The following is a 25,404-nucleotide window of genomic DNA, read 5'->3' on the forward strand; positions in this document are numbered from 1 at the left end:
CCACTACAGCAATGAATGACAACATGATGAATCAGCTGGGGTCTCACTCCAGATGCACCATAAGCCCAAGCAGCGAATCCATGCCACATTTTATAAATTTGCTTTTTAAACTGTGGGATTAACAAGACTAAAATGTGGCAAATTATGATAAAACAGGTTTAAATCTTACGGGGCAATATAAATAATATCTACCTCATTGAATAAAGTAATTCCTATCTCTTTTCTAAAAAAAAGAAAAACAACAACAGAGGATGTTTTTTGATGTACAGAAAGTGGGAAGAACCAAGTCGCTCACATAGTTGATATGCTGGATGTAAAATTATCGCTAGAGGAGACAGAAAATGAACTCAAACCATGACGATCTTCCGTCTGTCTTCTGAAAGTCTCAGGGTAAGCAGGTTTATCTCTTATTTAGTCCACTCTGTGACTGGTGAGTCTCAACGGGAGCTGGGTCATGCACTGCACACCCCCCTTTGCTGGGCCTCGAGAAAGGCCAGCATCTCGTCCCACCTCACAGATGAAGAAGTGAAGGCATACCGAGGCTCTGTCACTGGCCACAAGTCACTTGCTGCCTCCCGCGGGACGTACCCCTCAGCCCCCAGCACCCCACCACCGCTATCTCTGGTTCCTGGCACAGGTCTTGAGAGTGATGACAAATGACCTTTCTTCCTTTCATTAAACTGCTAGGATTCGACAGAGACATTCCCAAAGCATCTTCCCTTAGTGTCCCTGCGGAAAAACAGCTGAGCTTTCAGAGTGACGATTTCTGACTCACCTCAGCAACTGGCCATGGTTTAGGGTGGGGCGGGTCATCTCACACCCCCTACAGCTGCACCATCCTATGGGGTAGCCAGCTAGGGCTAGTCCAAATGGGGATGAGCTGTGTTAAACACACGCCCGATTTCCAAGACTTGGTGTAAAAGCAGAACAAAAAATATCTCAGTAATAATGTTTATGTCATTCATATGTTCAAGTAACAATTTGTATAGATTGGGTTATATAAGACAAACTAACGTGATTTTCCCCATTTCTTTAACCTTTCTCATGTGGTTACTAGAAACTCTAAAATGACAGATGCACTATAATTCCATCAGGCAGCGCCGTCCGGGCCATGTCGGCACACTGCGGCCTGGGGGCCAAATCCTGCCCACCACCTGTTTTTGTACGGCTTGTGGGCTAAGAACGTTTTTTACATTCTTAAGCGGTTGGAAAAAAGCCAAAAGAAGAGTAACAATTTGTGACACATAAAATCATAGGAATGTCAAGTTTCAGTGTCCATAAATAAAGCTTCTTTATGTGCTGACTGGCCGTCTAGGGCTGTCTCCGCACTACAAGGCAGAGCAGCTACAGCAGAAAAGAGCTGGCTTGCAGAGCCCCAAATACTTACTATCTGGCCCCTCACAGGAAAAGTCTGCCGACCCCTGCCCTGCGGTCTTGTAAATACAGACCTCTAGTTTCCAAGGCTCAGAAGAGTGGGGCTCAAGCCCCCAGGGGCTCCAGCGGCACCTCCCCTTCCGAAGCGGACCTGGGGAACAGGCAAGGGGAGCTCCACCAGCTGGCTGGAACCACTGGGGGCTGGTGCAGGAGCTTCCCTGCTTCGAATCCTCAGACCACCCTCTGAATTTCTCCTTCCTGATGGATGACTCAAAATCTTTGTCCTCAGAGCAGATAGGACGACATACTGAGTCTGCCAGGTTCTAAGTCCCCAAAGGCTCGGGCAGCTGGGTCCCATTCATGGGACCTACACACTGGCTCCCAGCTTCTCTGCAGTGGTTCCTGGGTAACCCCAGCCATCTAGAAGGCAAAGGAGCTTGGAGGGTGGGGGGACTGGTCCTCCACAGAGTGATCTATCTCTACAGAGATACAATTCCAGATGGCTCAGACCAACCACACACTTTTTAAACAAGCATGAGGAAGGTTATAAACTCAAGGTGACCGCCCCAAAGAGGTCTACTGAGATAGCCCAGCTGTGGGGCTTTGACCAAGCCACCTGCGTGGGTCTCAGCATGCTCCTGGGGGAACAGGAGCTAAAAGGACTCCCTAGCTCCTGTTATGAATACCAAAGGATACCCATAAGGAATGTGTGCCACTCCCTTGCTCACCATGGGCCTGTGATCAATGTTTGTGGAAAGGAAATGAGCCTTAACAAAGCACTTATGAGCTATTTATTTGGGGGGCTGCTTATTCAGGCATTCACCAAATTTGATTCAAGTCTATAATAAGACACTAGTAATAAAAATTAAACTTCTAATATAATGGGAAACTGTAATATTCAGTAACTTGGATCATATTTTCATGGTGATTCAAAAAACAGCTCTCAGTGCTTTGGACTTTGTTATTATGCCACTGGTTCTCTGAAACAGCCACTACGAGAACAACCTTCCGAAAGTCACTCCGCATTGACCATAAGAATATCACCGAAGACACTGTCCACATTAAAAAAAAAAAAAAAAAAACCATACCCTGTATAAAAACAGCCAATATCAGAATCAACGTAAAAAAGTTTCCTTTAGTGTTTGTGCTAAAAGAGGCTCTCCTTCCACAGGAGAACCGATGAGTTTTGCCCTTGTCATCGATTCAACATATAAATGGCATGTTTCACTCCTAGTTTTAGTCACCAGAAAGCTCAGATTCTAAATTCTGGTTCAAGTATACCCACTGGAAAGACTGTTGTGATCTGGATATACAATCCTATTTTCCCCTCATTGAGGTCTATTATTTCATTTCCTTGTTCTTGATTTTTATTAATGTTTCACTATATATTTAACATGTGACCCAGGTACTCCTTGTCTTGTTTATGGAAGGAGATGCGTATAAACCAGCAAACTCTTACTGCCAACATATAAATAACAAGATTTCAATTACCAGATACTCAAACAAGCCTGCAAAAATCCTCACACAAGGGATGACGTCCATAAAGTAAAACACTGATCAAACAGATCTATGCAACTGAGTTCATGTTGGACGTAATGTATTATAAAAAATTCTAGAAAGGCAGCAAACTACCTAGGGTATAGTTTTTGGTAAATAATGAAAAGGTATTCAGTACTATCTTCTTCAGAAAAGGAAAAACAGATTCTAAACTGGGGTCTCAACTTCCTGATTTTTCCTCTGAAGCGAAAACCTAGAACATCAGCCCTGTTTGCTCACCTGGAGAAAGCAAAAGCCGGTAGGCTTTCTAAGCAGCTCTTGCATAATGAAGTAAAATCTGCGGCATCCTGGCCCAGCTCCCAAGTTAACCAAGGCTGGCGGACGGGAGGGAGACCTCTCCACAAACTGGTAATAGTCTGCCGGAGTCCATTTAGCAACCGGGAGCAGACCAGACACCAGCCAGCCAGGGCCACGGGCTGCCGTGTGTGGCCTGACGCCTCATCTGCCATCAGAGAGAGGACAGGGAAATGAATGTCTCCCTGTATTTGGCTCACTCCCGCGCCCAACTTCCTTTCTCTCGGTTGCCATGTTGCCCACACGCACCAAGGATGTGCTGAAGGCGAGGTGCTCCACGCCCTACCCCACCCAGCTAGCAGCTCCCCCAGGACGTCTGTGGCCCTCGGCCCCGTCTCTCAGAGCACCCACCATGCAGATGCCCGCTCCCCAGAGCACTCCTGCACTCCACCGTCTGCCGCAGTCTAGGACAGAATGCCCGTGAGAAACCAGTGGTCTATCAACAACTATCATTTGTCTTCTCTGATCCCTTTCCCTGAAATTTTTGGTGGTTTCTTTTTTTTTTTCTTTTAGGGTTTTCTACCCCATGCTGGTCATTTACTTTCTATAGTCACTGTCTCACAAAAAGCGATGTTATTATTGGTGCTACCACTGGGTTTCCCAAGAAAATCTATACCCTGGCCCCTTGCTGAGCTGGGAACTGTGCAAACAGCCACTGGGTGTTTGGTGACCTGGGCTTCCCTCCTTGTCTGAGCTCAGCAATGCTGCAGGAACCTTGGAATGGGACAACCCATCCAATTCTCACACTAACACGCTATCCCCACTGAAAGAGGCAAACATTTAGCCCATATTTTTTCTTCTCTTTGGGGCTAGCGCTGAGCATCAGAAGGTAAAATTGAAGTGGGGCAGTATACTATCCACAGTCCTAAATACCCCATCAGTTGCCGGGTCTACACTCTGCAGCGCTAAATGAGCTCGCAATAAGGTCACCTTGAAAGTGGGCTTTCGTCTACCTCCCCTTGCTGTGTACCTCCAGCACGTATTGGGAACTGGGAATCCCGAAACCTGTTTGAGCTCTGCTCTATGGCCGTGGCCATGGCTGAACCACTAAATCCATCTGCGTTTCAGTTCCCATAAAATGTGAGGATCCACCCCAAACCACCTCCAAGTTTCCTATCAATTATAACACATATACAACCCTCAATATGAAACTTCTAAAACAAGCCCAAACAGAAATAACACAAATTTACAAAGAAAGGTAAATAGTCATGAAAGTAAACGTTTTCCTTCACAGTCATTCTATAGAATTGATTTAACGTTCACGCTCCTAACGGAGATGGAAACCATACCCTGGAGTGAGGAGCCCCGTGAACTCTGCGCCAGCCAAGAAGGTACAGCTTCATCAACCACCACCCCATAAGCTTCTAAAAGGTGCCTTTGTGGCCCAGAAGATCTCCCACACTTTCCAAAATGGCCTATTATGTCCACAGACAGTCGGAAGACCTCACAATATGACCGCCTGAAATGCACATGGACGACTGCCCTTCTACCGTTTGCAGCCAAACTCAAACACGGACTGTACATCATCTCCAACCAAATCCCAAATCCGAACTGCAGTAACCTCCTTTTTTAACCAATTCCTACAGACACTTAAAACTGAATAGCTGTTAGAAAAATTAACCTTCCTTCCCAAAGTTCAGAGTGTCAGCAGCCGTGATCTGTCATCAATCTAGAACAACAGAGAAGCCAATCTTCCTGTAAAACCATTAACAGATTCTGCTTTTCTGTCACCAGGGTAATTTACGGAGGCCAATTTTAATCCTGCCGCTAAACCACTAATCCCACGACTCCACAGAATTGTCCCCAAGTTTACGTTGCTATGGCAAGGACTTTTATGTGAGGAATTCACTTATTTACGACCAGTCATGTTTTTTAAGTTGGCTTTAGGACTAAGATCATCTTCCTCACCTCTTACTTTAAAAAGTAAAAAGCCATTTTTGGAATCAGGACGGCCCTTGAACACCTGGGCTGTGCTGTACTCATCAGAATAACACTAATGTAAATCACGTGTGGTGTTACTCAAAGGGACAAATTATCGTCATTATGCTAATGGTCACGCTAAAGACATGAAAAGCTTTGGTATGATGAATCTAAATCTGGTGGGAATATGATTATCAATGTGAATGATGATATTTTCTCAAACTGGCATAAAAATGTCCTCCCCGTGTCACTTGATAATGTCAATATAAATTATGCATCACCAAAAGCGGCATTCACGCTCGCGGCTGCAATGCTATGAGGTGACACCCAGGCCCGCCTTCCTGCCCACAGATGCCCTGCTCTGAAGCCACACGTGCGCACACACGCGTGCGCGCACACACACACACACACACACACACACACACGGAGTATAAATGTGTTTACTTCTTCCCCTAAAACAGGGAAAAACAGTACGATGAAAGCTAACGAGACAGACTGAACGAGAGGGGTACCGAGAGACGAGTTAGCTCCGGACGCTAACAATGGAAGCACAATCTTCATGCTGTTCCCTGTTCATAAATTCCCGGGATGTCGCCTAAGAAGCCACTCTGGTGAATTAAACGCAAGACTATCCAAAAATTCAAAAGCAGTATGTGTAAACAAATCACTAAGTGAAAGCATCTCTGTTCTGCCTCTAGATCATTCCAAAACAGCACCACAGAAATTTAAACTATGAAACAGGATTGTCCATCTGTTCATTGATCCGACCATCCATTTAAAAAAAAAAAAAAGCCAAGTCTTTGAGGGAGGAGAAAAAAAACATTTTTAGGTCTAGCTTAAAATCACTGAAATAATCAGGAACTAAACAGGGAGTTATCAGCCTACTTGCAACCCACAGAAGTTTTAACTACTCCCACTGGGCTCTGTATTTCCCTGAATTAACACAGTCAACACTTAATACGAAACTATTTTCCACAAAAATTATTTCAGGAAAGAAACAAGCGATACTTGCTCATTACCCTTTCACATCAATCGAACAGGAAGCTGCTAAAGCCACGAGCAGCCTCTCCACACCACTTTGGATGCATTCTTCACTGTACTAAATTTCAAAGAACATTCTCGAACGCTGAAATCAATCAATGCCTAACACCATGCCAAGTCAGCTTGAGCAATATAGGTTAAATAGTGCCATATGGCAAAGACAGACACATGTTGCCCTTTTCTGAAACAAAGGGGAAAATTCCTAAACAAATATCCTTTACTTTAACATGGGAAGAGCTGAAGACAGGGGTTTCCAAGTGTTACTAAATAATGCTGAAAATTCTATTTTAATCCTTAAGGACTATCTGGGAAAAACTACAGAGTTTTAACAGAGAACCTCATTTAAGAGTCTCTCTTTAACTATGTCCTGAAAGCTAACACCACATGTTAGCCTAAGCTCACCATTCCCTAAATGAGCAAGAAAATAACAGGACAGCTGTATCCAAAGGCTGAGCTGACATCAGCAACTCCCTAGGGTGTCAGATCCGCAAGAGACCAGTCTACCTGCTTCTGAAAGAATAACACGCCAGATTAATTTTGTCTTGAAATAAAATATATTAAAAAATCTCACCCTGTGTTCAGCACTCCACTGAGGAACTGTCTGAACTTCACAATCACATATAATAACTATCCCTGAAATTTCGATTAAACAACTTGATTAAATTCTTGACCAAATACACACACACACACACACACACACACACACACACACACACACCCAGAAAGAAAAATATCTACCAGAATGAACTCATACTTGAAATAAACAGTAAAACGTATCTAAACCAATATAGTTTCTAAATGATTTATTTTTTCTATTCCCCGGGTGGTGTTTTATTCATTACTTTACATCTGTTTACATGTTTACGTTCTCAAAGCAGTTGCATTTCTAATTACTCCTGCTTTGTGATTTTCAGTACCAAAGGATTCAAAGAATAAATAAAGATCAGATCTTTTTGGAGAACTACTTTTAAGGAATGTTGAGAGCCACAAAATTACACTTCTTTACAATTCGAATGTATGCCGCTGGAAAACATCTCATTCTGGACATAAATATGACAACCAGCTCCAGCTTTGGAAAGAAAAGCTTCAGCTGTTCAAATCACGTGTAGCCAGATGCAAGGGATAAGGAATACACAAAACGGACAGTTGCAACTGCTAATTTTTACCAGTCTGTCTAAAATATACTCGATATACCTTAGTGGGGGGTACAAATTTCAAATACAAGCGATGCATTTATAGGGCCTGTATATGCATCCTCACGTAGCTATTAAAGTCATACCCCTAAAATAGTCCTCTGCAGAAGAAAATTAATTTTAAAATAAACATGCATTTTAAAGAACTGGATGAGACATTTTAAAATTCATAGTGAAAGTTTTTCTTTATTCTTCCCCTACGGTTAATTTTATTAGTAAATTCTTCATAAATAAACATTTGATGGGATTCCTTTCTTAAAATGGGTTTGTGACAAGTCACCAATACTCCTGAGAACTCTAAGATAGTCCCAGCTAGAGTCCGATGACAAAGAGGATGTCCCGTAGCCCCCACCCACCCCTAACTCACTCTACTTTGGTGAGAAAGGCGGGGAGGGGGGTCTCAACCCACTCCGGGCAGAGGTCACCCCTCCATCAGAGAGAAATGTCCTACCTCTCCCACCCCAAACTCCCTTATTTCTGGGACCAGTGAGAACGGAGGCCAAGGCCTGAATCCAAAAAATGCTGTTATTCACGTGGCCCTGAGACACATTCAGACCCGTAACAGGCTGCCGCCAACACTCTGCTGGCCGGTGGCCATCGGGTGGAAAGGCTGCAGTGAGAGCGCCAGAGGAAGGGCAGGAGGGAGAAGACGGTCTCAGTCACAGCACTCGGCCCATGCCACCGTCAGAGCCAAGCCAAGCACAAAGCAGGAGGTGAAGACTTGCTGGTGCCCAAACTCCTGGGCCAGCTGAATGGCAGCCTGCGGACACCTGTCTGCAGGCGACATTTACACCTGCCTTCTAGACACTCCAGCCTGCTATCTACCCCCACAACATACAGGTAGATGCAGTCTGATCAGACCTCGGAACCAAACACGTCCGGACTCTGCACTTCACCTGAAAAATGCAAACCCATAAGGCATGGCATTTCCTCTCCACGGAGTCATGGTCTGGGAGCCAAAGTGACACAATCACTCTGCACGTTTGGACATCACTAATTCTGGAAGCAAGGGTCAAAGGTGCCAAGCGGTAAGCAATCCAGGAAGGTCTACGTACTGGCTGCTAGTTCAGTGGTCAGTTCAAGTACAAAGCAGGAGTCCACCGAGGGTCAGGGCAGCGCAGGCACACTCAGCTGGGCCAGGGTGTCGCAGGGCCCCTAGCTCTCTCTGGACTTTGGTCGGGAAGGGGAGAGCTAATTACACTTTTCCCACAGCCTCAGGAAATTTCGAGGGGGAGGGGTGAGGGCAGCAAAGAGATGCACTTCTGAAAGAACCACTTGATCCTGTCAGAAGAGCTCTATGCAAGCACTAAAATGTATAAACACAGGGCGTAAGATGTCTGCCTTTGAGGAAGGAATGTTACTTCTATATTCAAATATTTATAATGCAGATATGTAATCAAATGAATGTAACTTTCTTTTGCTTTCTTCCATTATGTCTCCTACTTCTGCTTCAGTCCCTGCCCTTGAGAAAGTCTGGATGTCTCCAGCTAAATTTGGCCTTCAAACACTGACGAAAAAGTTCTGTTTCCTGCACCTTTAATACAGATGCTTTATTCAATGAGAAACCTAGTTGCAAGCAAAATACCACTTTTAATTATATAATTAACACTTGCCCTGTTCTCTGGGGTTGAAAATGGAATAAAACCCAAAATAGCGTCCTGTCTTGAACAGTGAAAACAAGCACATTATAAAAGGAAAGCGCAAGCATTTGGACAAGCTCTTTCGTGCTGGACGTAACCGCAACCAGCCTGTACTCCAGTCTCCTATTCCTAGGACATTAAGGTATAATGCCCTTGAAACTCTACACACAATCCCCAGCCAGACATAGAGCCACTCCCACAAAATGCCTGTTTAAAAGATTCCTTCTGGTAAATTACAAATAAAACCACTAGGTATCCTGGAAAATGAATACATAAAAATCCACAAAGACCCATTAAACTGAGTGCTGGTTTTTCAAGAACAGTCCATGACTAAACGCTACTCAACGTCCTCGGTCACATTACCACTTTTCCCTATTTGGTAAGACTGAAAACCATCTGGGAGAGCATACCTCATTCTCAAGTATCCTCTAAAGAAGTCTCTTTTCTTTTCCACATAATTGTTGCGACACAACATCCACATCAAATGGGTCACCTATAAAACTCAAATATCTCCATGTAGGAGCAATTAAGGTAAATGAAGATAAAGTACAATTTATGGACATGGAAACAACATGCTTTTCCCATTGGCCAGCTTTCAAAAACATCTCTCATTCTCTTTCCTCCTGCGAGGTCTCTGGGACAACATCCTCCAAAGTTAAGACACATAGGACTTCAAAGTTCCAGGAAAACTTGAATCTCTCAGTTTCCAGTCAACTTTAAAGGTTGTTTACCAATAACAATGGGATTAACACCAATGATGTAAACTCTACTCACCAGCGATGAATATCAGTCACACAAGGCCAAGTTCTTGATCTGGTATCTCTCAGTTATTAGGCCACTTGGGGAAGTGGACTCTGGCAAAAGCTTTCAGAAATAAAAATAAGCAAAACTCCTCTCTCTCCGCTGAACTCTACACCTACTACAAATGCTGCTTTGATGCTTTCTTTCATCTTAGAGAGGCATATTCCCACTCTCTCTGGTTCCTTTTATTACACATCCCTCTGGACTATTTTTTTTAGAATGTTAATGTGCCCCCCATGTTTCAGTATATTCAAATTAGCTAATTTAAGAAAACAAAGTCCTCCTACTGAACTAAGAAAAATACTAGCCCCACAGGCTTGAGGCTCAGCACCTCAACATTCTAAGTCCTTGTGGCTTGCGACTGCTTCTGGCTGGGCCCCTCCAAGATAGCATGGGAGCCTAGCGAAACTAAAGATGTCCTCCTCCGGTGACCAGCCCTCAGAGCCAGGCTCCAGGCCAGCTCAGGCAACTCGCTCCCCAATTCCTGCAAGAGGGGGAAGCTCCCAATCCTGCCCAGCAGAGGCATGTGGCATATTTAATTCTAGCGGGTTTGTGTAAACATAAATAGCACAGCTATTTTGACGCCACAATCAAAGAATGTAAGAGAAAATGAAGGAGGAAACAAACAAATGATAAAATGATGAAGTGAGCTTTTTTACGCAGCAGTAGAAAGTATCCTATCAAATAGCTGGCATGCCTAGTTCCTTAAAGGAGCACTTACATTCCTAAACCAAAATACTCCAATCATATTAATAGGGCGGCTTAAAAAATAATCTGGAGAGGATCCTGCTGGGGGACTATCCAGCCTTGCTTCCACTCCGGTCAGTACTTCAGTGGCATTTTATTACACGGCCACAGGATGGAGAGCCACCAGTTTTTAAATCATCTTTAATCAGGACTGCAGACTTAACTGCAGGTTCACGAGGGAAATGCCTTCCGTGGCATGCTTAATTAAGACCACCGTCTAAAGTTCCTTTTGTGACTTGCTGTTGGGTCCCGCAGCCCCTGCCCTTTGTTACGCAGTGGACCCCGCTAGCAGGCCCGGCCCCACGCCCTCGGGCACATCTGGGCTTCCAGGAACAACCCCCCGCATCCACGCCGGCTGCTCGCCGCCGGGACGGGAAGAGGCCACGCAGGCAGGACGCCACACCCACGCGCGGCAGCCCCTCGCGGGGACGGCCTGCGGCCGCCCCAACACCGCCCACCCGCAGCCGCTCGCGGTGCCCCGGCCCGGACCAAATCAGGTGTGAATACTTATGTAATCGTCCTCCGGGGGCCACGCCTTTCCCACCGCCCCCCCTCCGCCAGAACAAAGTGAAGTTTAAAATAGAAACCAATTACCTGGCCTCAGCCGCGCCTTGGCCCCCGGAGCGCGGCCCGCGCCGCCACGCAGCCCCCCGCCCCCCGGCCCCGCGGAGACACCCTCCCCACCATCCCTGCCGGGGCCAGGCCCCCCACTCCCCGCCCCGCGCAGACCCCCGCCCCCGCCGCCCCCCCCCCGCTCCCACCCCGCGAGATCCACACACACACCCCGGCCAGACCCCCATTACCCACACACACACCCCGGCCAGACCCCCATTACCCGCCCCCACCCCGCCGAGACCCCGGCAGTCCGGCCCAGCGGAGACCCCCGCCCCGGGCCAGGCCCCCCACTCCCCGCCCCCGCCCCTTGCAGACCTCCGCCCCGGCCAGGCCCCCCACTCCCCGCCTGGCTGCCCCACTCCCCGACCTCTCCCTCCCAGCCCGCTCCCTCCCCAGCTAGTCCCCCTCCGGCCCGCACGGACCCCCGCCTTTGTTACGGTGCGAAGTTGGGCCGTGGGTCCCCGTCTCTTTCACTTCTTGGGTTACAGTGCAGGCGAGTGACGTCCGCTCCACATGACGGGGGCGGGGGGCGGGCGCCGGGGGGCGGGGGCGCGGGTCGGGCCCTCCCCCACCTCTCGGCCCTACCCGCCCCGCCCACAGCCCGCCCCCTGGCAACCCAGCAACAAGCGGCCACCGCCCCCGCCCCGGGGCGGGCAGGTAAATCCCCCCGCCCCCGCCCCGCCTCCGCCCCGCCTCCCCCAGCGGCGCCCCGGGCCCTGCGCCGCTCTCTAGGAGATACATAAATAGGAATGATTTAATCCCGCGACACCTCCCCCCTGCTGCCCATTCCTCACTCCGCGAGTTCCCTGACGTGGGGGCGGGGGGGAGGGCGCAGAACCGGATCGAACTCGGGTTTGGGAGCCGAAAATGGCCGGAGCAGGAGGATCGGGGTGGGACACTAGCTTGTAACTGAGTTAGGTTCTTGCAGGGGGGTACGACGAAGGTCGCCTGGGGTCGCCCATGGACCCTCGGGGTAACCTTGGTGCGGCCCGGCAGATGGGCACACCGTGCGTGGACGAGGGCGGGGCGTGGGGGTCCCTCCGAGGGGTCTCCCTAGAGGGGTCTCCGGAGAAGGAGGGGTCACACGTGGGTCCCCAACCCGTCCAATGCAGCAGCAGCATCCATCCCGGAATGAAGCAGCACAGCATCTAGAGCACCGCGATTGAGATGCTACGTGACTGGGTCTGGTCCGTACACGTCCACACACCACCACTGATATTCCCGGGGAAGCTGGTGCCAGATTAGGCCGGTACGAAGCGTGGGGCGGCCCGTGACGCACTCTGCCCGTGAATGTGCCCATTGTGCGGTGCAGACCCAGCAGGCGCTCCGCACTCTTAAGTCGGGTGGGCAGAACTTTCACTGACCATGAGCGGGTCACATTCTAGAATTTGCCATGGACTAAGTATGAACTTTCAGTGACACAATAAAATATGAAGTTGTAAGGTTCATGCTGTCCTTCACTTTTCTACGGATTCACACCAATTTCAACAATCCCCGTTCTTTGTACGCTTTTGCGCCTGGTGAGTGGGCTCCGTCACCCGGACCACAAGCGCGCGAGGGCGTGCCCGCCTCGTGGGAACGAGACGTAAGGAATCGCACATTTCGATTCCCCGGTTGCTGAGAAGCATAACCATATCTCTCTTTTCTTCCCCTTCTGCAGGTTTCGACTTGAATCGGAAAGCACCTCTTAACGCCCATTCTTTGCAGGAGAACACTCGGAGGAGGCAGGGTCTCCATTTGGACTGCTGCGTACCCATCTAGCGGCCCAGACTCAGATAAAAGCGTGTCCACGTCTACAGCACAGAGCTGTGCACATCAGGAGCCTGCGGATGCGCGGGGCTAGTAGCACTTAACAGTGTGCATACACATGGGCGCATGCACGCGCGCGCGCACACACACTCACACTCCAAATTACCTCCGGGATGGAGAAAGCCGCTGCGGATTGGCCGACAGAGCCGTCACTCACACCCAGGGGGCAGGGAGACTTTGCAAGGCTGTTTCCTTTTTTTTTTTTTTTTTTCCTTCCCTCCCTACCGTTTCATTTAATGGTAAAACAACAGCAGAGCCCTGAAAGTTAGCCATCTGCGCGGAGAGTTTGCTTTCTTTAACGACGGGGGCGTCAGACAATATCCATTTAAATATATTTTGTACTTCCACAATGGATGAAAAGGGAAATTAGCAATCAGGGTGGGGGCGGAGAGGGAGCTAAGAGTGAGGAAGAGGGGGTCATCCGGAGGGGTGGACGCAGAGTGAAGAGTTGTTCTCAACGCCCAAAAAAGACTTTGACCTTTATTGATCTCGAAATTAAAAAATGTTTTTCACAGATCAGATTATAACAAATGCCAGTCCTAATTTGTGAACTCATTATTTTAATTTTATTATTTAAGCATGCGCCAGCAATCGTGTTTCCTTAAGAAAGAACTGACCTATTTTTGGCTGGAGATAAACGATCATGTTAACAGATGTTAATCTTGTAATCTGTTTTTCCTGTAAGCACTTTACATACCCGGGTTTCAGACCTTAAAAATAACATCTTTTCCAAAAAGACCTGACGTCACAATTCACTCCCTGAAAAATCACCCCCCTCCAGTTTTTTTCCTCTGCAATGATTTCAAAGACATTAAATCTTTTTCACTTTATAAATGCTGATTTGTTCTGCCTCAACTCCCACAGGCTTCTATTTGCATTTCAAATTCCACAGGTTACACCAGTCGCCTTTTCAAAAAATGTAAACCAACAATGAAGCAGCAAATGGCTTTTTGTGCATCTGGATTAAATAAGGCACAGAATGAATATATTTAAAAAGAGGGCTGAGCAAGTTGATCTTTGCACACCCGGAGACCAAGTAATTCTTTATCAGTAAGCCAGCAGAATGAGTAAGATGCAGACACACCAACCCGAGAAGCCCCTGGTCTGATCCTGGTTTGCTGCGGGGAGCTTATTAACGCGGATAATAAATGGGGTTGACTTACAGACCCACATTTTCGGGTAAAAGGCTGGGTCTCTCTGGTCCCTAATTGCAAGGCTCCACTGGCTTCCCTGCCCACTACCACTGATTGTCACCCCACACCAACCTCCTCCATAAACCGCTGTTTTAAATTCCCAACTCCGCTGGCTTTTAACAAACTTATTCATACAAAGTTTCTTTAAAACTTGACGAGGCGGTTTATTCTAAATACTGATCGTAACTATTCAGTACGTTAGTTCTCCCTGGAAATGGCAGACGAGGCGCTTTTCCAACCACCGCCCCCCCACCACCACCACCACACACGCCCCACAGCATTCTCCTTTTCTCCTATATACCCGGGTATATATCGCGATCAATACCTCCCCCACCCCCACTCCGACGCCCGCCAGGCTGCGTGCATCTGCGAGGAGTCCCTGCCACCCTGAGCCCTCTCCCTACCCCTCACGGTCACTGAGAGAACCTTCGCCCCCCACCCCCACCCGGCCCTAACTTCCCTTCCAGGCGCACTCACTTCTTTAATGTTAGGGTCACTTATATGCTCCCAGCTAATGGTCATGCAGCCAGGGGAGGGGGAGGCAAAACACCCCCCCACACACACACGCCAACACGTACTCGAGGCAGCAGCGCTCGGTGCCCACAGCATCGATCCCATCAGCCAAACCCTTAATAATTGAAGCGGCTCCTCGGGCCCCGCAGCCCCATCACCCACCTTCATTAGCCAGAGCGTTTTACTTTAAAGTAAGGCAATTTGCTCTTTGTCTCCTAATGGATGGAGAGCGCATCCGAGCTCCCCTCCTCCCGCGTCGCCTTTGACGAAGTGTACAAAGCCAGAGCCTCTTCCGCGCTCCCACCCGGCCCCCACCCCGCCCCTCCACTGCGGTAAAAACCACCTCCCAGCGCTCGCCTCGCCGCCCGAAGTTGCATCTTCCCTCTCCTGGAATTGCGGAGCTGAGCAACTACCCACAGGGAAGCCAAGCCGCCCTCCCCGCGCCCGGGAGCCCCTCCCCGCCCCCCCACCCCCGCGGCGCACACCGGGGTCCCCCGCACGGCCAGGCCCGGGGCCCCGCGCCCCCGCCCCTTGCGGGCCCCGCGGCACCCCCCCCTCAACACCCTGGCCCCTACCTTGGCGGGAGGCGGCAGGCCCGGGGAGGAGGACGCGCACGCCCCGCGCCTCTGAAGGTGAAGCCGAGCGCCCGAGGCGCGGAGCCGAGCGCTGCACTAGACCGACCGCGCCAGCTGCGCCCGGGCGCGGGGGACGCGCGAGGGCGCGCGGGGCCCGCCACGCGCCCGGCCCCCTCCCCGCGCCGCCCTCGCGCGCCCCGGACGCGCCCGCCCCGCGGGGACCCCGGCGCCGGCCGTGCTCCGGGGGCTGCGCGGCCGGGGGAGGGGGCCGGGCCCCTGCGGCCGGGCGCAGGCCCGAGGCTTCCCCCAGCCACGGAATGGTCTGCCCTGTAGGAAACGCACACGCTCCACTATTGTCTCATCAGCACAAAGTTCTACCACACTGCGGGCAAAGTCTGGAGGCTCGCGATGACTCAGACACAGATAATTCTTCCCCTAATAGCACTGAATCACGATCCCAGCGGCTAGTTGTCGCTCCTTCTTCTCAAGGACTAACGCTGCCGCAGATCCAGTTACGGGAAGCTGTTTACGCGCACACACACGGACACACACGCACGCATCCATACGTGCAGACGTGTTGGGATGCGTTTTCAGCCGACTCCGGCACCTGAGCACTAAGCCTCGAGTCCAGATCTCTATGTGGATATCCTTTCCGGTGGTCCCAGATGCGTGTGCATTCCAAATGGCTTAGGGTGTGCGTTTCACTGAACTTCCTGGTAAATGTGTTGGGGATCAATGGATAGATTAAGTCCTGAATCAAGATCAAAGTCTGGAAAGACTTCAGAACGAGAATTTTGCTATATGGCATTTCAAAAAATGACTGTGGGCTTTTATTTTTATTTTTATCCTTGAAAAGTTCATCTCTAATTTTTCTGTTTTTCAAGCCATTTCTTCACCCCAACTGCTCTCCGCGGGCCGTAGTCAGTGGCAGCAAGTTAAGTCTGGGAATAGAAATCCCAATTTGACTCCAAGAAGCAATCATGATACACGGCGGGGCGGGGGGGGGGGGGGGGGGGGAACCGGGAGAGGGGAAGAGGAGAAAGAGAAGGGGCGCGCCCCTCAATCAGCGATGACGCAGACCGAGGGAGTTGGCCTGCGGAGGGGAGCACTGTCTTCTCCCACCAGGAGCCTGGCCATATTGTTCTGCTCTCCTCGTGATAACTCCGCAGTGGAGATGGATTCTGTCCAAGACACAGACATAGCTGGGCTTCGCCATCAGCGCTGCAGTCCGGCGTTACCTTCAGCTGTGGCAATTTCTTTCAGTGCCCAAAGCTCCCTAACACTCTGCTGATGCAGCTTAGGCCCTCTCCAACTTAGGGCATTTACAACAGAAACTAGTAAGGATGAGCCTTAAAGGGAGGAGCTTGTGCCTGCAAAGCTGGACTCTCAGACACAGGGGCCATTCTGCACGTGGGGGGGGGGGGGTTGGGAAGGGGGCAGCAAGAGAGGTGAGAACTTTGCAAGAAGGATCCCCAAATCCTAAAATGTAAGCTCCTTGTGATTAATGATCTGCATTAATTTGGATAGCAGGTATAGTAGTAATAAATTGACAATTGTTGCAGGTTTGGGGGATGAATGCTTAAATGGGATGTATTCTTAATCAAATTTAAGCCTGATTCACAGAAAAGTATTGAACTGCCCACAATTCACTACAATACCCAGTAAAAATGCACAGATGAAAGTATCCCTCAATTGAACTAATTACATGGATATAAATGCATATACAGACTTAAATAAATCATCACTTAGTATATGTGTGCACCCACAAAGAGATTAAAATATGCATACTTGGAATTTTAATAGTTGTGTTTGTCCTATTTTGGAATGCATTTGAGTCAATGGTAAAAATCTACTTCATTTATCTGCATTCCTGGGTCTATTTAAGACTACAGTGTTGCACTAATAACTTCCATGTGTTCAAAATTGACAAGTTAGATCAAGGGACAGTCAACAAAACTTCCAAACTTCTCCAGGTACAATTGTGATTTTCATGCCTTGCTTCCTTTCTGTAGCCTGCTTATCACCCACATGTGATTTCACTCAGGGCTGAGCCGGTTCTACAATAATACTGTGCTTTTGAAAGATTTCCTTTCTCCCTTTCTCTACAATGCATGCAGAATCTGAGAATGTAATTCGAGAGACAGGCCAGGGTTACATTCTGGAAAAACAGCAGCTTGGCGGCCAGCAGGTTTTGATGCTGGTGAGGGTGTCATCCTGGCAGGCAAGCTAGTGTTTACATTATTTGTACACCAAGTCACTGATGGTGGTTCGTTTGTTAGTGCACTATTAGCTTATTACAGGGGGGAAAATAGTTATAAAAATAAAATATTTAACAAGAGTTCCCATACTACTCCTACAACATATTTAGCATTGCTAAAATTTCAAGTGTTTTAATAATATCTTCAAATATTTAAAGTAGCTATGAAAGATTAAGGACACTGTTTCTGCACAAAATACAAATCCCTGAAATCCCTCAAAAGAGGTTCACCTAGTTTGAAATGTTGAATTACAATATTTGGGTGGAGAACAGTCAGTGATATTAATGGATTAATGGTTGCATATATATTTGGCTATTTACAGCTTTATAACAGACAATAATTCTGGTTAATGAAATAGATGGAGAAGAAAACACATTTTCTCTTGTGATTGTCTAATGAATTATTGGTTCGGCATTTGGGACTCTGCTTCTTCAATCTAAGGAAAATGGTATTTTAATGAAACAGTGTTCAGTGGCTTGTCTGCATTGCTTAGGCAGCAGCATGGTTGGTGGACATGTGGATCAGAAAGGTTCTCGAGGGGTTCCATTAAAAAATAGCTAAGAGTAAGAAACAAACAAAAAGAACCCCAGAAAAGGCCTTGTCTGTCTGAAAGCTGGAACTGAAACTCTCTAAACTAGAGTATGAAATCCAAGACAAACTAAAAAATATTTATTAAATATGCATGCTCAAAAATTTAAGTGCACTGCTTATTAGTAAATATTTAATGTTAATTCTATCTCTGTGCAAATTTATATCCTATATTCTAAATTATATCTGAGAAAGGAGAAAAAAAGTGTGCACCTAAGTCTAAGGGTAATTTTCAGCTCTTTGAACTAACTGAAATTTACAGATTTAAGAGTGGGTGAGGGGTAAACTTTAAATTGTCAACAAGTATTCCAAGGTACAGACTGTTTTAGAAGCAGTATACCTGTTGACCACCTTTCTATTGTGTGGAGTAGGTGACAATTTCATGTATAAATGGAAATTGGCTGTTTGTTGAATCACTGATGGTTTCCTAGATATTGCCCCGATCCTAACTTGATGGGTTTTTTTCCCTAAAATCTTTATTTTTTTCACAGAACTTGGAAACTGAGAGGATACACTGCATTTAGATTATGGAGGAAGAGAGATTTAACATATGGTGATCCCCTGTGTGGAAGGGGAGCAAAGTTGTGATTATATTTTAAAGAGTCTTCTACAAAATGGTTTCAGAAGGCTTGAATCTGGAGGTAACCAAGAGAAGGTCTTTAAATCTTGGTGTAGGAAACTATCTTAGCTCTGTTTCTTAAGGTTTATTCGCTTGGAGGTGATGAACTGTAGTAATGAAATAGATAATATGCATTTCTTACACACACACACACACACACACACACACACACATCTACCTCTAAGTGATCTATGCCCAAATCCTCCCATGTTTACAGTAACTTCTCACCAAGTTGTTTCTCTTGTTCGATCTTTTATGTTCAGGACAATTTGGAGTCAAACTGGCAGTGTTTGTTTGTTTGTTTGTTTGTTTGTTTGTTTTCAAGATTTACTTATTTGGGGGGTGGCCAGAGGAAGAGAGAGAATCTCCAGCAGATTCCCTGCTGAACACAGAGCTCACGGGGCTTGACCCCCAAACCCTGAGATCAGGGCCTGAGTGGAAAGCAGGACCGACTGTACCACCCAGGTGCCCCAGACTGGCTGTGCTTTAGGCTTCCTTAGCCATGGTGGAGACCTGCCCGTTGTTGGAAGACTTTTGTGAAGGTTTCTTCACCTCTCGGGGTATCCAAGTCTGAAGGTGCTTTCAAACATGAAGCAGTGCCTGAATTTTCAGATAGTTTAATAATCAGCCAAGCACCTCTCCAAGATTCTCTGCAAAATGTACCCATACAGACAACACCTGGCTCATCTTCCCCCATCTCCCAAGGAACCCGCATTCTTCACAACCTGCCCATCGTCTGCTCAGAGGCAAGCTCCACGGTGACCCGTGACACCAGTCTTACTGCAACACAGATTTGCTTTTGCTGATTGTCATACCTACATTTTAGTCAACGACCAAGGTGTCCTTAATGGTGTTGGGTCATAGAGTTCATGCAGATTCGCAGGTGTGGCGAGAGTGTTGTGGAAAATGCACCAACAAATCAAGGGGTCGCAGTCACTTTCTGTTACCATGTGCAGGGTGGAGTAACTACATCAGGACTTCCCAGCAGGTAGAGGGCCCTCAAATCTGTTCTTAATTTCAAGGTAAGTAAAAGACTTTTAGCAACAGCTGGCTGCCGGATAGCTGATACAGAATTCCACAAATGTGGTTCTTACTGGTTTGAAGAAGAAAAGGAAGGAGTCCATGGAGCAGAATTCATTTAAGGCAAGACAAATTCAAGAAGCATTCCTCTTGTGAAAGATTTCCCGTGTTAGCAGAGGGACTGTTGTTCTTATTACATTTTCTCATAATCCCTACAGTCTGTTAATTACTTAACAGAGAAGTTGTGACCTATTAACACTACCCTGTCTTACAATAGCAAAACCATGGACTTTTTCTGCCCCGCAATCTCATTATGTTTCCCCATGCGTAACTGATTATACGTGCATGTTTATGCAAAGTTTGCTGAGAGAACCAAAATAAAACAAGGCAACCAGCAAGACCTCCCTGACTGCGGGCCGGCCAGACACACGCTTCATGAAGCTGAGGAGGAAGACGTGGTCAGAGGCTTTGCCCAAGATTCCAAGTGCCTTGCCCCACAAGACCATTTGAAGGAAAGATTTTGGCATTTAGGCATTCGGTGGAGTTAGAAACAGAACAATATGGAAAGAAGAGGTCACGATGTGGTGAGTCTTTGTCAGGGTACAGAAGTCAGGGTGTTTTGTTGATGAGGGAGGCTAGGGACATTTTAGGGGGCGACTGTTGCAGTAAAATACACATAGCATAAAGTTTATACATTTTAAGTGTATTTTGAGTGTACAAGTTTAAGTGTGTGCTCCAGCCCAGTGTTCAGCACGTCTCCAGTCCTGTGCAACTATCACCACCACCCATCTCCAGAACTCTTTCCACCTTGCAAAACTGGACTGCATGCCCATGAAACAACTCCCCTCCCCCTGCCCCCAGGAGACCGTCCTTCTTTCTGTCTCTGTGAACGCCACTCCCCCAGGGGCCTCAGGTAAGTGGGGTCATACGTGTTTGTTCCATTTGGGTCAGGCTTTTTCACCCAGCGTGATGTCCTCAAGGTCCATCCATGCTGTGACTAGGTAGTATTTTATCTTCTTCAAAACAGACGCGGAGCTTATATATAAATGGAGACAGGAACTTTACCAAATAAACTGGTTAACAAAAACAATTCTCAAACATTGTTCTTCTCTTCCTAAAACGACCTCTCTGGCTGTCTTTGCTTGTCTTTGCCTCCTTGTAAGCTTCAGCAGAAATATGAAGGAAAGCCCCCTTTCCTTCCCAAATGGAAACCAGTACCACTAAAGCTACGTGGAGCGAACCTGAGGCTGAATTTGAGTCAAACACTCTCGGGGGTAGTATCCTCATGGCTTATTCACGACTTACAACCAGACTACTTGCCAAAAAAATGAAGGAAGCATAGAAAAGGAAAATGTGAAACCAACAAAAGGAAGACGGAAGTTTATAGATCGGGCACCTGAGGTGGGTCCGCAGATGCGGGTGAGAACTATAGAACAGTGTGTGACCCTGGGCCTCACTGCCAGGCTGTGAAGAGGCGTTTGGGTTTAGAATGGACTGAGGTGTTTTTGTGTACCCCAAACAGACACTAAATCAAAGGCATTAAATTAAATTTGGGGGGGGCAAAGTGGAATTTTGGAAAGAGACAAGAAGTTGGATCTCCTATTGAGTCACTAAATTGTACTGAGTCACCGAAAAGTACATTTTTGTGTGCTCTCGTTTTGCACAGCTCCAGATGCCAATAGCATGAAGGGGGAAACAATATTAGGTTGCTGAAGCATTTTATACGATGAACAATTTTAAAATATTTTGCATGTTAAAACGAAGTAGGCAGGCAGGATTTAAAGTACAAGATGACAGGGGACGCCTGGCCGGCTCCACTGGCGAAACATGCAGCTCCCTATCTCCAGGGTGTGGGTTGGAGCCCCATGTTGGGTATAGAGATCACTTACAAATAAAATCTTTAAAAATAAATCAATAAAGCACATGATGACCACGGTTCAGGAGATTTTAAATCCTCAGCGTTCACACCTGTGCATTCAGGGATCCCCCCTCAATCACCCGTCATCCCACCTGCACACTCTATAACCCAGGCCTGAGAGTAAGTGCCAGTTGTAGCAGGAATATTTCTTATATGCTAATTGTGTAGGAAACCGTCATGGGGCTTACATTTTATCTCACTTCATCCTCACAATAATCCCAGGAGGCCGGTGCCACTGTCCCATTGCACAGGTCCCACGGGACCAGCCTGGCGTGCACAACCCCGCCAAGCCTGCAGAGCTGGCGTGGGCCGGGGGCGGGGGCTACGGAGCCAGCAGCCCTGAGGGCCAACCTGGCCCGCGCCACCAACCCTAATGTCAATCGGCCCGCCAGCCAGACAACCACGGCCTCAGCTGTTTTCAAAGCACTTCAAAGCCAAAACTGTCTTTTCTCTTAGTCCTTCTAGGAACATGTCATGACCTCCCGTCTCCAGTTCTCTTCTGTTCATTGGCAGTGGGCCCCTGTGTACATTACATCACACCCTTCAGGCCGTCTGCGTCACCCAAGGTGGCACTTGTCACTCACCAAGGAACATTGTCGGTCTTCCGTCCACATGTGTGTTCCATATTTGGGCAGGAATACCTACTCACTGGTGGTTGGAGAATCTCTATGGAAATCTGTCTTAGTTTCTCAAAGGATTTGAACTGTTGTTGCTTTTAGTATATAAAATACAGAAGGATAGCATAAGTAGTTGAGGAATTAGGTCAGGAAAAATAAGAGTAGAAAAAAATGAAATCAGGATCCAGAGGAGCTCACCAGACTTAAGATATGCTAACGTTGATCCTATGTGTTGTTAGAGGTGTCAGAATTTTCCTCTGAGCTTCCTAGCATCCAAAACAAAGAGGGAAGCACTAAACTTTTAGAAGATTTGCACAACCCGTAAAACGAGAAGCGCATGTTTCCATAGAAAAACAGAATGTCCTAATTCTGGTGCCTAAGTGAAATTTCTCCTACACTTTCTAGAAAGAAGTGATGATGGAATGGAATGGACCACATTCCCAACATTATTTTTACCAAGAAAATATTCAGACAGTGTTCCTCACGGTAGTTTGGCAGCAAAACTATCAACCTACAATATAGTAAGAATTTATGTTAATGGCCTTATCTACAAACCAAGAATAGCATTATCGCGGATAAGAAGAACAAGAATGTGAAATCACCCACGATTGTTGAACAGCATATTAGTGTGGACGCATGTCCGTTCTTTTCCTAATAGACAGGGTCTCCCTCACCATGTACTTGCTGATAGAATCAACATGATACAATCACATTGCTTTCAATTATCCGAAGGCATTGGACATGTTATCCCGAGTCCTATTCGTTCTCTTGAAATGTGGGCCATGTCTAAAACCATTCGACTTTTCTTCACTGATTTTTACTATTTTGTTTGTTTGCATAGGATGTCATCGGCATGGTCAAGCCCAGCCAAATCTTGGATGCACATCCCCAATTACAGATGTCTAAGAACTGTTTCCATTCAGGATCTGATGTAGATATTCCCAACCACGACGTGAAAGGAGGGCTGGGGTTCTGCTCGCCCTCTCCCCGGCCCCCACGCGCCCCTGCCTGCTCCCTTCCTTCCGGAACAAGGGTCAGGTTCCCTGTGGTGCCCCTGATCTTCCCGGTGCCGGCCTTGGCTTCTCCCGGCAGACTCTACAGCTCACCGGGCCTCACCTCCTACAGTCAGTGAGACCTGCTGGCAGTTCTGGGTTTGCAGGAACTTCTAGGGTGTGGACATGAATCATTCACAGGGTCTGGACACACACTTTACTTCTTTATTTCCTACGGCTTACGCCCTTTGGCTTCTAGAAAGCCTTTATTTAAAATAAATACAGGAAAGATGTGTTACACTGTGAGTTACAATACAATACAATCCTCCATTAAGTGCCAAACTCTGTTCAAACAAAGTTCGTGGCTGGACTGACAAATTTACAAAAGCGAGGAAATTCAAAGAGGAGGGCGGCCACTCAGTCCCCGTTTCCCTGTAGCGTGGGCTGCGAGTAAAGTGGCCCAGCGGAAGGAGCGGGCCGGTTCTTCTTTTTCATCTGGTTTGCTTCTGAGTTATAATACTTCAGTAAATTGAGGGCATTGGTAAAATTAAAGAAATCCTTAAAATGAAGTCATTTTCTGCATGTTCCTTTTTTTTCCAGAAAACAAATGACCCCATACTTCCAGGATGGAAAACCGATATTCCACATTCCCGCCCCTCTCCCACACATCCCTTTTTTTTTTCAGTTGCAATTGAGCTTAGCCATTGTTTACATTGGGATTTCACCCAGATGAAGCAGAAAAGTAACTTTTAGGCAAACTGATAATAAACTTCAATTGTAGATCTTGTATTCTTTAGGAAGTAATAAAACATGAGTTCACTAATGTTTCTAATAGGAGAAAACATTTCTTTGGAACAACACAAAGGCCAAATTTTAAAAAAGACGTGTTTGGGAAGTATTACAGAGATAGCCTTTAAACTGCTCTTACTTTTACAGATTTTCGTCTTACTTTTAAACACAATGATGTGTTCACATGTAGCCCCCTATTGAAAATTTTCATGAAACCTTCTTTCGATTACCTACAATTCGAAAAGGATTACAAAAACTAAACCCTGCTCCAGAAGAACCTCTAACGATATTGTTTCCGTTGACTCCTGTCTTTCTGCCCCCCCACCATTCACCATTGTGCAACATTACTCCACCCCTCCTTGCTGTGCAGAATCACAGGGAAGTTAATGGTGCAAGTATCCTGTTCATTTCAGGGCCACTCTTGTCCTGATTAACTGAACAGGGAGGAAAAACAGAGCATGTGCATAAGGGGAATGTGAAAATTTGCTTATCTAACACTCTAAGAAAAAAGACAGAAACTAAGTAAAAAACATTTTGTTTGGTGAATATTCACAGAACAATCATTTCCAAAATGTGGCGGAAGCTTCGTCTGGATGGGTCCTGTGCTCATTAGGATGGAGCATAAAAGCCATAAAGACATAACTACTTCTCTCTGTGTGTAGCGATGCTTATTTCCCAACTCAAAGATACTGTGTGGAGAATGCCATAGATATGGATGAAGTTCTGTGAGTTTTAGGTGATTATTTACAAGTCACAAACTCAACAACCAAACGAATGCATTAATTATGAAACATCTAACTTTCCAGGGGCCAAAGCACCGTTCTGTGTGTGGGTCTGGGCATTCCCACGCTAGCTGTGGTCAGAACAGATGACCATCATATTCCTTCTGAAATACGAGGAGAGGTTTGTTCTGTGGAATTCTAATACTTATACATACTGTATTTCGAGGTACTTTCTCCTTCACTTGTTTTAATCCTGCTCACAAAAGCAAAATGAGATTGCTCAGAATTAACTCCATTTAAAAGTTTCAAACTCAGGGGACGCCTGGCTGGCTCCGTCAGAAGAGCATGCAACTCTTGATGTCAAGGTCGTGCGTTCGAGCCCCACGTTGGATGCAGAGGTTACCAGAAAAATAAATGGATAAACTTTAAAAATAAAACTAAAAAGAAGTTTAAAATTCATAGCAAAGCTGGTATGTTTCCTACGTGGGGCAGTTGGTTAGAAGCAGAAGCATTTGGAATTCATGTCATGTTTTTCAGAACCATGTGTCCAAGAGGCTAGTTCTTAAAATCCATCTGCCCCTCACACTACAAGAACGCCTTTCCCTTGTG

The 25,404-nt window shown here is 46.9% G+C and overlaps 1 protein-coding gene across 9 annotated transcripts in view; it reads right to left on the reverse strand.

Annotated features, from left to right (window-relative positions):
* The window catches only part of ZNF516 (zinc finger protein 516), a 119,293-nt gene extending 103,918 nt beyond the window's left edge, over positions 1 to 15,375 (reverse strand). For 4 of the 9 annotated variants that reach the window (XM_027575640.2, XM_027575652.2, XM_027575651.2 and 1 more), the window contains exon 1: positions 11,605 to 11,709. The gene's annotated coding sequence lies outside the window, so the exon portion shown is untranslated. The other 5 variants (XM_027575641.2, XM_027575643.2, XM_027575647.2 and 2 more) reach the window with 5 other exon arrangements.
* Between the last annotated feature and the right edge of the window lie 10,029 nt (positions 15,376 to 25,404).

Source organism: Zalophus californianus, chromosome 14 (genome assembly GCF_009762305.2).
Source record: "Zalophus californianus isolate mZalCal1 chromosome 14, mZalCal1.pri.v2, whole genome shotgun sequence".
Classification (NCBI taxonomy): Eukaryota; Metazoa; Chordata; class Mammalia; order Carnivora; family Otariidae; genus Zalophus; species Zalophus californianus.